The 10353-nt window shown below is 34.3% G+C and overlaps 1 pseudogene; it reads right to left on the reverse strand.

Moving 5' to 3' along the window:
• The window catches only part of LOC149563857 (origin of replication complex subunit 6-like), a 44575-nt pseudogene extending 34480 nt beyond the window's left edge, over positions 1 to 10095 (reverse strand).
• Between the last annotated feature and the right edge of the window lie 258 nt (positions 10096 to 10353).

Raw genomic sequence — 10353 nt, forward strand, 5'->3', positions numbered from 1 at the left:
GCCACCCCCACCCAGTCATCTCAATGAGTCGACTCTTTAAGTCGGCTCACCTAGTGGTTTTACCACCTTGCCTCGGCAAGATGGCTCATTATGTGTGCTTTCCAAGTTGCCCCACTGAGTTGCTTCTCTAAGCCCACTCACCATGTCATCTCACTTGGTCGGCTCACCAAGTTGACTATTCAAGTACGCTTGCCAGTGGGCTCACCAAGTCACCCCACCAAGTCATGTCACCAAGTCGACTGTTCAAGTAGGCTTGCCAAGTTGACTTTGAGTTCACTCATCAAGTCACCCACCAAAGCACATTACCTATAATAGCAAGTTCACGTTATGATACCAACATTCCAAGAAGATATGCTCTTAGTATCCTAGTGGTTATTGAAAACTGTAGAGGAGTCAAGTAACAATGAATACAAATAAGAAGATTTTGCAGACTGTTACAAATATGAGACAGTAAATTTATTGTTTTGAAATGAAATAGAGTATCCCTCTGTGTTTTAGTCATTCCTCTTTAAGTAGTGGGCAGGGGTTGGTGGCCTGATTGTAGTTAGTAAGACTCTTGTATTGCTAGTGAGGCTTGTTGTTAGTGAGACTTATATTATGTAACAATTTATTGTTAATTTGTTTGGTTTTTTAGCTTTATATGTATTTTGTTTACAACAAAGTTGCTTTCTTTTAATGTTTTATTTGTTTAACACATAGACAGCTTGTTCCTGTATCAGGATATTGTGATATGGCCCAAATGAGAGCTCATTTTCAGGCAAGTAGATAGCTCTGCTAATTCATATACGAACCCATATCTGATATGCTTGTTTATGTATTTGGTGTGTTGGGGGGTGGGGAGGAAGTGGTTATATTTGAATTAATCAAATGGTCTACACTCGTCTATTTTTTGGCATATGTTGTATGTTAGTTGTATTGTATCTGGGGTTTTATAAAAGATTTTTCTATCTATGTTCAATGCCTTTCTTATATCGATGCCCATGTGACATAGATAACAGGCCATTGAATAAAATGGCCATATAGTATAAATATTCCTTTTTAGCATGGTGCTCAACAATTGCAAAATTAAGAGTGCAATAAAGGAATATATATCCTTTCCACGACAATTCATGTCAAATGGGATCAATTAAATTGCATGTTAAGCTTTGAGTTGACTATAAAATAATGCAGCACTCGAATATGAAAGAAGAATCTCAGTATTGGACCAGCCTACATCACAACCCCACAAATTCACTGCCACTGTTCCTTGAACGATACAATTATACAGACATGATTCCATGAAAGTTGTGAAACTTAATTGAATAGTATCATAAGTGGATAGCCACAAGCCACAACTAAGCCAAGTAGGCAAATATTTTTTTGTAAGGCCTTATTTTTTTTCTATACTAATCATATCAGCATATAGCGTATAGGCTACTGAAAGTAGGAATCAATTATGATTGTAAGAAGATTGAATGATAATTATATCCTAGGGTATTTTGGAAGCAAGCTAGATCATGATAAGAGCAAATATTTTCTCAAACAAAGATCCAGTTATAGGTTTGTCCAGTCCAAGACAAGCATCTACGAATTAACTAGAGGCATAGTAGAAATGTAGTTATATATGCTTGTTACATAATTATGACTATTAATATATATGTTATTTTCAAGGTCCTATGGCAGCTGATAACTCTTTAAAGCACTACTTGAATTAGACTAAAGTAAAAAAATGTTACTTTACCTTGAGATAGTTATATCAGTACTTTGGCGTGTGATATCAATAAGTCCATCATCATAATCACTAAGGCTACAATGATCTATCCATATATGCCATGAATTTGGCTTTATTTGAATTCCATCAACATCAGGCCCTCGGCCACCTTCAAATTCTAAATTGTTTATAATGATATATTCACACTCTTTTAACTGTAAGCCCTTGCCCACCAGCTTTATTCGATGCCCACGTCCATCAATTGTCTTCTATGGGGAAACTCTCAAATAAGACAAAAGATTAATCATTCCTGACACTTCAAAAATAATCCACAGAGGTTCCTTCTATTTATAGCCTTCGCGAAGGGTTCCAAGGCCACTATTTGTCCAACTAACAAGCATTTTGTCAAACATATATTATAGCCTCAATATTTTACTTCTATATGCAATAAAATTTTGATATTGTAATGTTCAAAAGACTTCACTTACAATCACTGGGAGCATGTAAAATCGTGCTGGTTGACTAAAATTGGTGAAAACATTTTGAGGCTATATTTACACTTTCCCCAAAGAAATCTTTGCGAATCTATGAATTTATCATTTACAAACCAATGAATCCTAAAATAGAAATTCACAATATTTTGTTTTTCTAGCACATTGGACCATCAAATTATTGGACTTTCAACAAATGACAAAATCTTTAATGTGCAGATGCTAAAAAATTCATGTTTTATCTATTTAATAATGAGTGAAATAAGATGAACAGAAACATGTGGAGATGTTGGAACCTAAGAATTAGCAATTTAGAAAATTTAAGACATGCATTACTTATACTAGTTTACACTGAAACATCTAAGCCTAAGAGGGTTCCCTAAATTTTGAAAACATTTTTTTCATGTTGTTGCACAAAAGCACGCATAACACTAAGAAGTTCTATATTGTCAAAATTTGACTCCTAAATTGCCTTGATGTTGCACAAAACATCAAGCTTGCATGGCTTCAAAAACTTCACCAGAGGTTGTACCATCATCTTCAACCGATTATGTTTGGCTTTGACTTGAGCCCTTTAGCAACATAAGGATCAACAACTTGCATTGAGAGTTGTGAAACCTTGTGGAAGGAGAATGCTTTAAGTTGAGCAAATATACAATCAAGCTTTGAGTTCATTGCCACATAATATGGATATCCAAAGCCCTCTAATATGGTATCTACCATCAATTTACATATTATTGAAGTCTTTGAGATCCTATGAAATATAAAGCTCTGTGCAAACTTGGCAATAAGAACAAGTTAATTAAAATTTATCCACTTCGACCTACACCACATAACCAAAAGAGGTGGCATTGTAGGTAGGAATGGCCTATATACTAGTGGCTGGTGTAAAAATTCAAGTCAAAATTGGCATTTCATGCTTACAGATCAGAGACCAGAAAATCCTTTGTCCAAGCAATACAAAATTTGTGGACATAATAAGGGCCATAACTAAGAACATCTATGATTGACTATTATAAAGTGATTAAGCTAAAGCTTTTAATAAGTTCTAAAAAACACATTTCAACTAAAATCCCATGAGAGAACCACACAATATAGATCCAAATATTGAACATTTCCAAGTGATGTCCTCCTAACAAAGAACCCAATGAACATAAGCTATATCAATCATTTGCAGGCAAGGCCAAGAAATCCAGCTTTCAGGCATCAATATACATTTATATTCACATTAAATATGGATAATCAAGCTTTACAATGCTTGCAAACTCAAGAACAACTACATGCTCCCCATATTAAATGGTCTAGTTATTTGTGGACTTTCACATTTATAATCAAGTACAAGGCAGGGAAGATAAATGTGGTTACCAGTGCTCTGGTTCTCAAAGGATTTCATGTACAACTATGACTAATGAGGTGGCAGGTTTGAAGCATCTCAAGTATGTATTACACTAAAATCCAACCCTTCGAGCCACTAATAATCCTTGTAAAGAATAAAATATAGGAATTATGAGTTCCCATTTGGACTTCATGATGCATTTTCAATTTTATTCTAGAGAAAAGAAATTGTGTTGTCCTCGAGCTACCATGAGGAAGACCATATTATGTGAAGCACATGCTAGTTAGCTATCAGAATAATATGGGAGAAATAAAATCCTGCAACAACTAGAAGAGTGTAAATATTTGTCTTCTAAGACTTGAGATATTGCGATCTAAGTGAATAGATGTTACATTTGAAAAGAGAAAGTGTTTGATAGAAAATTTCTGAGGCAAACTGGGAAAATTCAAAAAATAGACAAGGGTTATTACAGCTTCAAGGCCACATCTTTTTAAGAGTTTGGAGCTTAGTTAAAGATAATTAATTATGAAAAATGGAATTGCCAGGAAGAACTGTGGTCTTAAAGACCTTAATTTGGCTTGGTTGTGGAGGCACCTAGACCCCACATGAACTTGCTAGGGGCTGCCATTTCGAACCCCAGCTTGGCTGTGCTAGGTAGAAAATGTAATGTTCCCTTCTAATGCTACCTTGAAATATTAATATTTAATAAAGTCATGAAAGTCAATAGTTCATTTAGTTAAATATTATCTATCAAAAGTAAATCATAAGGATAATATCATTTGATTAATTTAGTGAAATATTGTAAGTGACTTCCACGTGAGTTAAATGTAAAGTTAATTAAGTCACTTTATTATTATTTCCCTGCATCTAGAGGAGAAATTAAAAGACACAAGAAAGGAAATTGAAGAGACCACGAGAGGGAAGACCAAGAGTCTTTGCAGTTGGTTATAAAAGAAGAATGAGAGACTCGTTCTGATTGCTTAGTTTGGTAATTTTTTTTCTCTTGGAAAAGTTTGAGAGCATCTTGCTTTCAATTCTAAAACCTGAGGATAGAAACCCTTCAGGATTTCTATGAGGATTGGATGGAGATCCATTTTATCATCAGAGTGGATTCATTCAAAATTCACCAACGTGCTTCACTGTCTACTTCAGAATATAATTGCATTAATATACACCCATGTTGGGCAAGTGATTTCCGATACCTTCTGAAGGGAAATATTTTATATTTGCCATGGTAAATGTCATTGGATTTAATGGTTGTAGTGGAAAGTAATTATATTTGCAAAGTGTGAAAATTAAAAAATATATTATCGGATGATTGCAATATATTATTGGCTCTGTTGTTGGAATGGCATGTATTTCCAACTGAGACTTATATCGGGTTTCCTGTTTGTACTTGAAATGCATCCCATATTCACAATTACCGTGTGGGAGAAGCAATGACATCATGAATGATTTGTAGAGTTCAGATGACTTATGTTGAGAGAAGAGTTTTCTTATGTGTAATCACCTGGTAAAGAGTAATAATACCTTTCTGTGATATATTATAAGTTGTTGGAGACTTCCAACATTTTTTGAAGATATCAGATGCAGGTTCTCGAGTTGTTCATGGCTGAGAAATCTGTTTTCATTCATATTAGAAGTGCTAATTACTTTAAGTAGCCAAATGCTATATGTTTCAATTTGTGGAATTACTATTGTGAGCTGGGTGCAGCTCCTTTCAATAGTGGGTGTCTTGATTCAGCCCTGATCTTTTCTTTCTGAGAGAATCCTGTTCACGAGTTTTTCCTTTGGCATGGAAGATCAATGTTGAAACTCAGAAGATGGGCACACCATTGATGTTGCTAATCAAAGGTTTCTAAGTGAGAAGGCAAATATTTGGGGCAGCAAAGGCAAAAAAAGTCATGGAAATATCATTCGTAGAAGTGTGCCTAGATAATTCGGTGAAGCCATCACATTAAGCTTAATCAGCAAGCATTATTTCGAATTATGTGAGACTTTGCAGGTGCAATATACTTTCTTGGAGCAGTTACAACATGAGAATGAAGTGAACCTGAGTGGCAGGATATTGTTAGAGAATGATTGTTTAAAAATAATAGCAGACCTGTGTCTAGAGCCCTATTACTGTTCAGAAGATCAATTTCTGCTACTTGCTGTGTGAGGGCTTTCTAAAATTCATGTATATGATCAAAAATAGAGAGAACCATTTAACTTTTCATGATTAATATTATGATAGAAGACACATACCTTGAAAGAATCTCTCACGGGAAAAACTTGTTCCCAAAACCAAACACATATAGATCTATCCACCTATTGCCCCATCCATTGCTTTTCCAGCATCACTTCCCTGAAAAGGTGTATCATTTAAGAATAGCTATACCATTTGATCAACATGAGGACAAAGGTAGAAACTAGGGTAAAAAGAGTTCATAATTGCTTGATTGAAAATCTCTAAATAAAAGAGAAAAAAACATATTTTCCTATAAGGTAATAGTATTTAGAAACAAAAAATGTAATGTTGTCAAGATAATTGGTTAATGAAAAACATATTGTAGTTTCTACTCTTATACAACAAACCTACATTGGAGGAAAACTTCACAGAAAAATGTGACTTTGACACAGGACAAAGCTACCAACTCAAAGATTGTTCGTTTACTAAGTTACCGGGTTCGAACCTTGGAGCTCAGGTCCAGATCTGGATTCATCCAAGTCTAGATTCGAGCCCGGGTTCACGACGGGTCTGAGCAGGGTCCAGGAGGACCCATGGCTTGTGGGGCCATAAAGTGATAAAAAATTATAAAAAAAATTGAGTTTTTTAATAATTTCTTTCTTCTAACCCTAAAGGAAGGCATATTAGATACCTTTCATTCATCTAATCTCTCATTTGATCCCTCATATTTTGACGAAGCCATTGATCCCTCATATTTTGATGACCCATTTGACCCTTGAAGGGCATTTTCATGTTTGAGACTATGAGTCTATGATCATCGATAAGTTTTGAGAGCTAGATTCTACCCCATCATAGCCAATCCAGCCAATCCTATTCTTGACAATTCAACCATCTCTTTTTCTTGTATTCACATAATCAAAATCAAGAGTAAGGTTAGCATCCAAGGGAGGCTTAGAACTTTTAGCTTACAAAGGACATTTGAAACAAACTTCCTTGGATTTTTGCGGCAATGTCATTGTATAGAGCTCTAAGTTTAACTGTTTCAGCATCAACTATTGAACCAGACTATTTTGGTGTCATCTTCGAAAAGGCTAAACCGTCCAAGAGCAAGGTTTTCACAATAAAGGCAACATATGAAAATCTCGTAGTGATCCAGATTGTAATTTAAACTAGGAAACTAGGCAAGGGATACAAACATTGCAGTCAGATCAGCTCTCTCAAGCTCTCAGAACATAATGTAGCTTTTTTATAAGAGCTAGTGTTTTATTTAGTTAACCCCCAAGTTTTTGCCTTGTGTTTTAATTGGATGTGAATATTTGAATTCCACTTACACTTTTCCTACACCATTTCACTACCATGCAAATGGAATGTTACTACAGTTACAATAAAATATTATTATGTTTAACTACAACATCCTTCAACCATGCAAAAATATAAGCTTGTGCTTCCAATCATCAATAAAAGAAACACTCAAGTACCAATGCTTAACTAAGAAACACATTCTTTCACATAAAATAATGCAGCTAAGTTGATTTTACATCCTTAGTTATTAATTATTATATGAGAAATGCATTGCATGTCTATCCACATTGGAATAACATCAAATATATAAAAATAACTTCATAAACTTTTAGGTATAATATATGAACCGAGTTACCTCAAGTTCATATTCATCATCAATTGATTCACCACTATTGTTAGATTCTACCTCGTCTTCACATATTCTCTTGCTTGGCAATGCATCCAAAAGTTCTGTCAATACACACCCAATACACTTAGTTGCCTACAACAATCATAACAACCAGAATTTAGACCAAGCTTTTGTTCCAATTTTCCATACTAAATCAATGTGAACCTAAGAAACAGTTAAAGATGGTGTGAAAATAAATTCAACCATGTAAAGAATAGAAAAATGATTATGCAGCTGGTCTGTCAAACCAATTTAAGACATAAGTGTACAATGCACTTTGAAATCTTCAACAATAAGGATTTGAGATATGCTAGCCCATATGAATTTTATATAGGAGAAATTTGTAAAGGCCACAATCACTACAATGTAAACAAGCCTGAAATAATCTTTCAAACTTTTCAGCACCAAGCAAGCACAAAAATATAAGAATGTATCTATTAAGTAATAAGAATGAACCTAGTCTAAACTTGACCATAATTAATGAAAAGAACTTGCCATATAAAAAATATGCAAAGGTTAAAAAATCAATGTCATCACATAAACAAAATAATCGCTAAAGAAAACACACCTCTATAGTTTTTCATAGATTTTGGATCCTTCTTTTCTTTGGCAATTCCTACAACATCAAAACATAGATCATTCATCGGTGTTGCAACCTAGCCCAAACAATTAGAAATATATATATATATATATATATATATATATATATATATATATATATATATATATATATATATATATATATATATATATATGTAGTTAAGAACAAACATAAATCATCGAGAGGGTTTCCTTGTTTGGTTTAGTTAGCATCTACAAATTGATAATGTCAATAATATTACAAAACCTTCAAGATTTCTATGCACCCAAAAAGAACACTCACATTTGAAAACTTAAAGTCTGATGTACCACATATCTTGATTAGTTTCATCCTATCAAATTTTAACTGCATCTAGATAAATAAGTTAGGTTTTTGCACAACAAGTTCCATAACTTAGGGTGGGTATATGGATAAACAAGAAACCAAAGTTTAGAGAAGACTAACTTGAGGCCATTACTGTAGCATTGTCATATGTGTGATGATAAAAAGAAACACAAGAGTAAGGGTTTGAATTTTGTTTAAGTTGTTCATCCAAAAGAAAAAGGAAAAAGAGAAAAAAACTGCTCCTAGGTTATATCCTTCATTCATATTTACTACAGAATCAAAGGAATATTATTGGCCTAATAAGAAGCTTGAAATGTGCAAGTACAAACAAACCTTATTTCTTCTTGCACATAGGTAAAAAGCTATTGCAGTGAACATTGGATGACCAAAATTAGCACTTGATCTCTGGGACTCTAGTAGAGCAGCTATAAATATTTCTTTGTATCTATATAAGGTTAATATTAGAATTGCATATTTGATCATGATTTTGGGCTGACAAGACTCGGGGATCATATGCTAACCCCACACTTATCAGAGAGCTCAAGGTCAAAGTATAAGAGCATAGGATTTCATTTGGTATGCACTTAGGCCTTACTCCAATGAAATCATTATACCCACCCTAATAATTTCCCCAAGCACAGAGCATACTATAAGCCTTTGAGCCATAAATTTCAAAAGATTGGAAATCCAAGAAAACAAATCATTTGGGTCCTAAAATTTGAACTAAGGAAACCTGGTTTCTCAAGTTCCATAGAGCACTATATAAATATTTGACCAATAAGTTGCAAAAGGTTCGAAGAATAAGTAAACAGACCATTTGAGTGCTGAAAACTGAGTCAAGGAAAATGGAACTTACAAAGACAAGACTCTTTGGGCAGATCCAATCAATCTAAGACATCCAAACTAGATTCCAAGTTCTCAGATGTCCAACTTTGGCCTGCAAGGCAAATTAAAAGTGTAGACTTGTCATCATTTTTGAATATAATCCATTAATGTCAAAAGAGCAAAGAGACAAAGAATTGCAATCGATTCAATTTAGATAATTAACCTACCTGACTCCAAGTGCATTTTGCATTGCATTCAAGGATCTGGTATATGCCTTCTCAGACATGCCACTTAGCCTAATGGCCTTCAGTCAGTCAAAGGGAACTTGTAATATGTACAAACAATGCATTCAATCATTGAAAATTAAATGTCATTGTTGTAATTTTTCTAATAAAATCATAAAGAATGAGAACTGGAAATCCATGAAGGGTAAGCAATGGGAATCATCTAATGTTCAAGGAATAATTTCTCCTCTTGTTAAATTATTTCTTCCTAGGCAACATAGATCCAGTCCTAAGGAATGCAGTGTAATGGCAAGGATAGATGAAATTAATAAGATTCAACCCAGTGTTATATTATCTCACTGCTTGCATGTGGCATGATCTTTGTTGTAAGGATTATGCTATAAATTTGAGAAATGACCCGATCCTTTTCAATGTAAAATCAGATGAACCCATCTGAATAAGGTTCAAGAAAAATTACTTTGTAGCAGTGAGTTCAAAGCAGAGAACCGATTTGCAAACTTTTCCCTGTGGATGAAAAGGGGTTAAAAAAGGACTCAATGATGAATATTCCCAATAAATTGCATTCCAGATGATAAAAATTGCACTAAATTTGATGCATTTCTTAGATAAACATACCACACCAAAAGTGGAAGAATTAAAATGCACATTACGTCTCAGCTCCTCGACTTTCCTGATAACCTTGTTGTCTTCTGCAAGGCCCAATTTTCTTCCTAGCCCATCCATGTCTATGTTTCTCTGCACCGTATGGTTGGGAAATGAATGTTACCCTCCTTCGGCCACTCCAACCAAAGGACTTCTCACCCTTTGCAACCCATAAGCCTGTCCTCTACATTCTACCAGACAATGCAACCCCCATCAAATCCATTTGTTGTTCACTAATTTGACCATGATTTTTTTTTAAATTCTATCCCCAATTCTCACACTCTCAATTAAAATTTCTAGATAAAGCAGCTACAAGAGGCACCAAATCTTTGGTAGAAC

The sequence above is a fragment of the Cupressus sempervirens genome, chromosome 4 (genome assembly GCF_028749045.1).
Source record: "Cupressus sempervirens isolate cs-2001-9-10 chromosome 4, ASM2874904v1, whole genome shotgun sequence".
Lineage (NCBI taxonomy): Eukaryota > Viridiplantae > Streptophyta > Pinopsida > Cupressales > Cupressaceae > Cupressus > Cupressus sempervirens.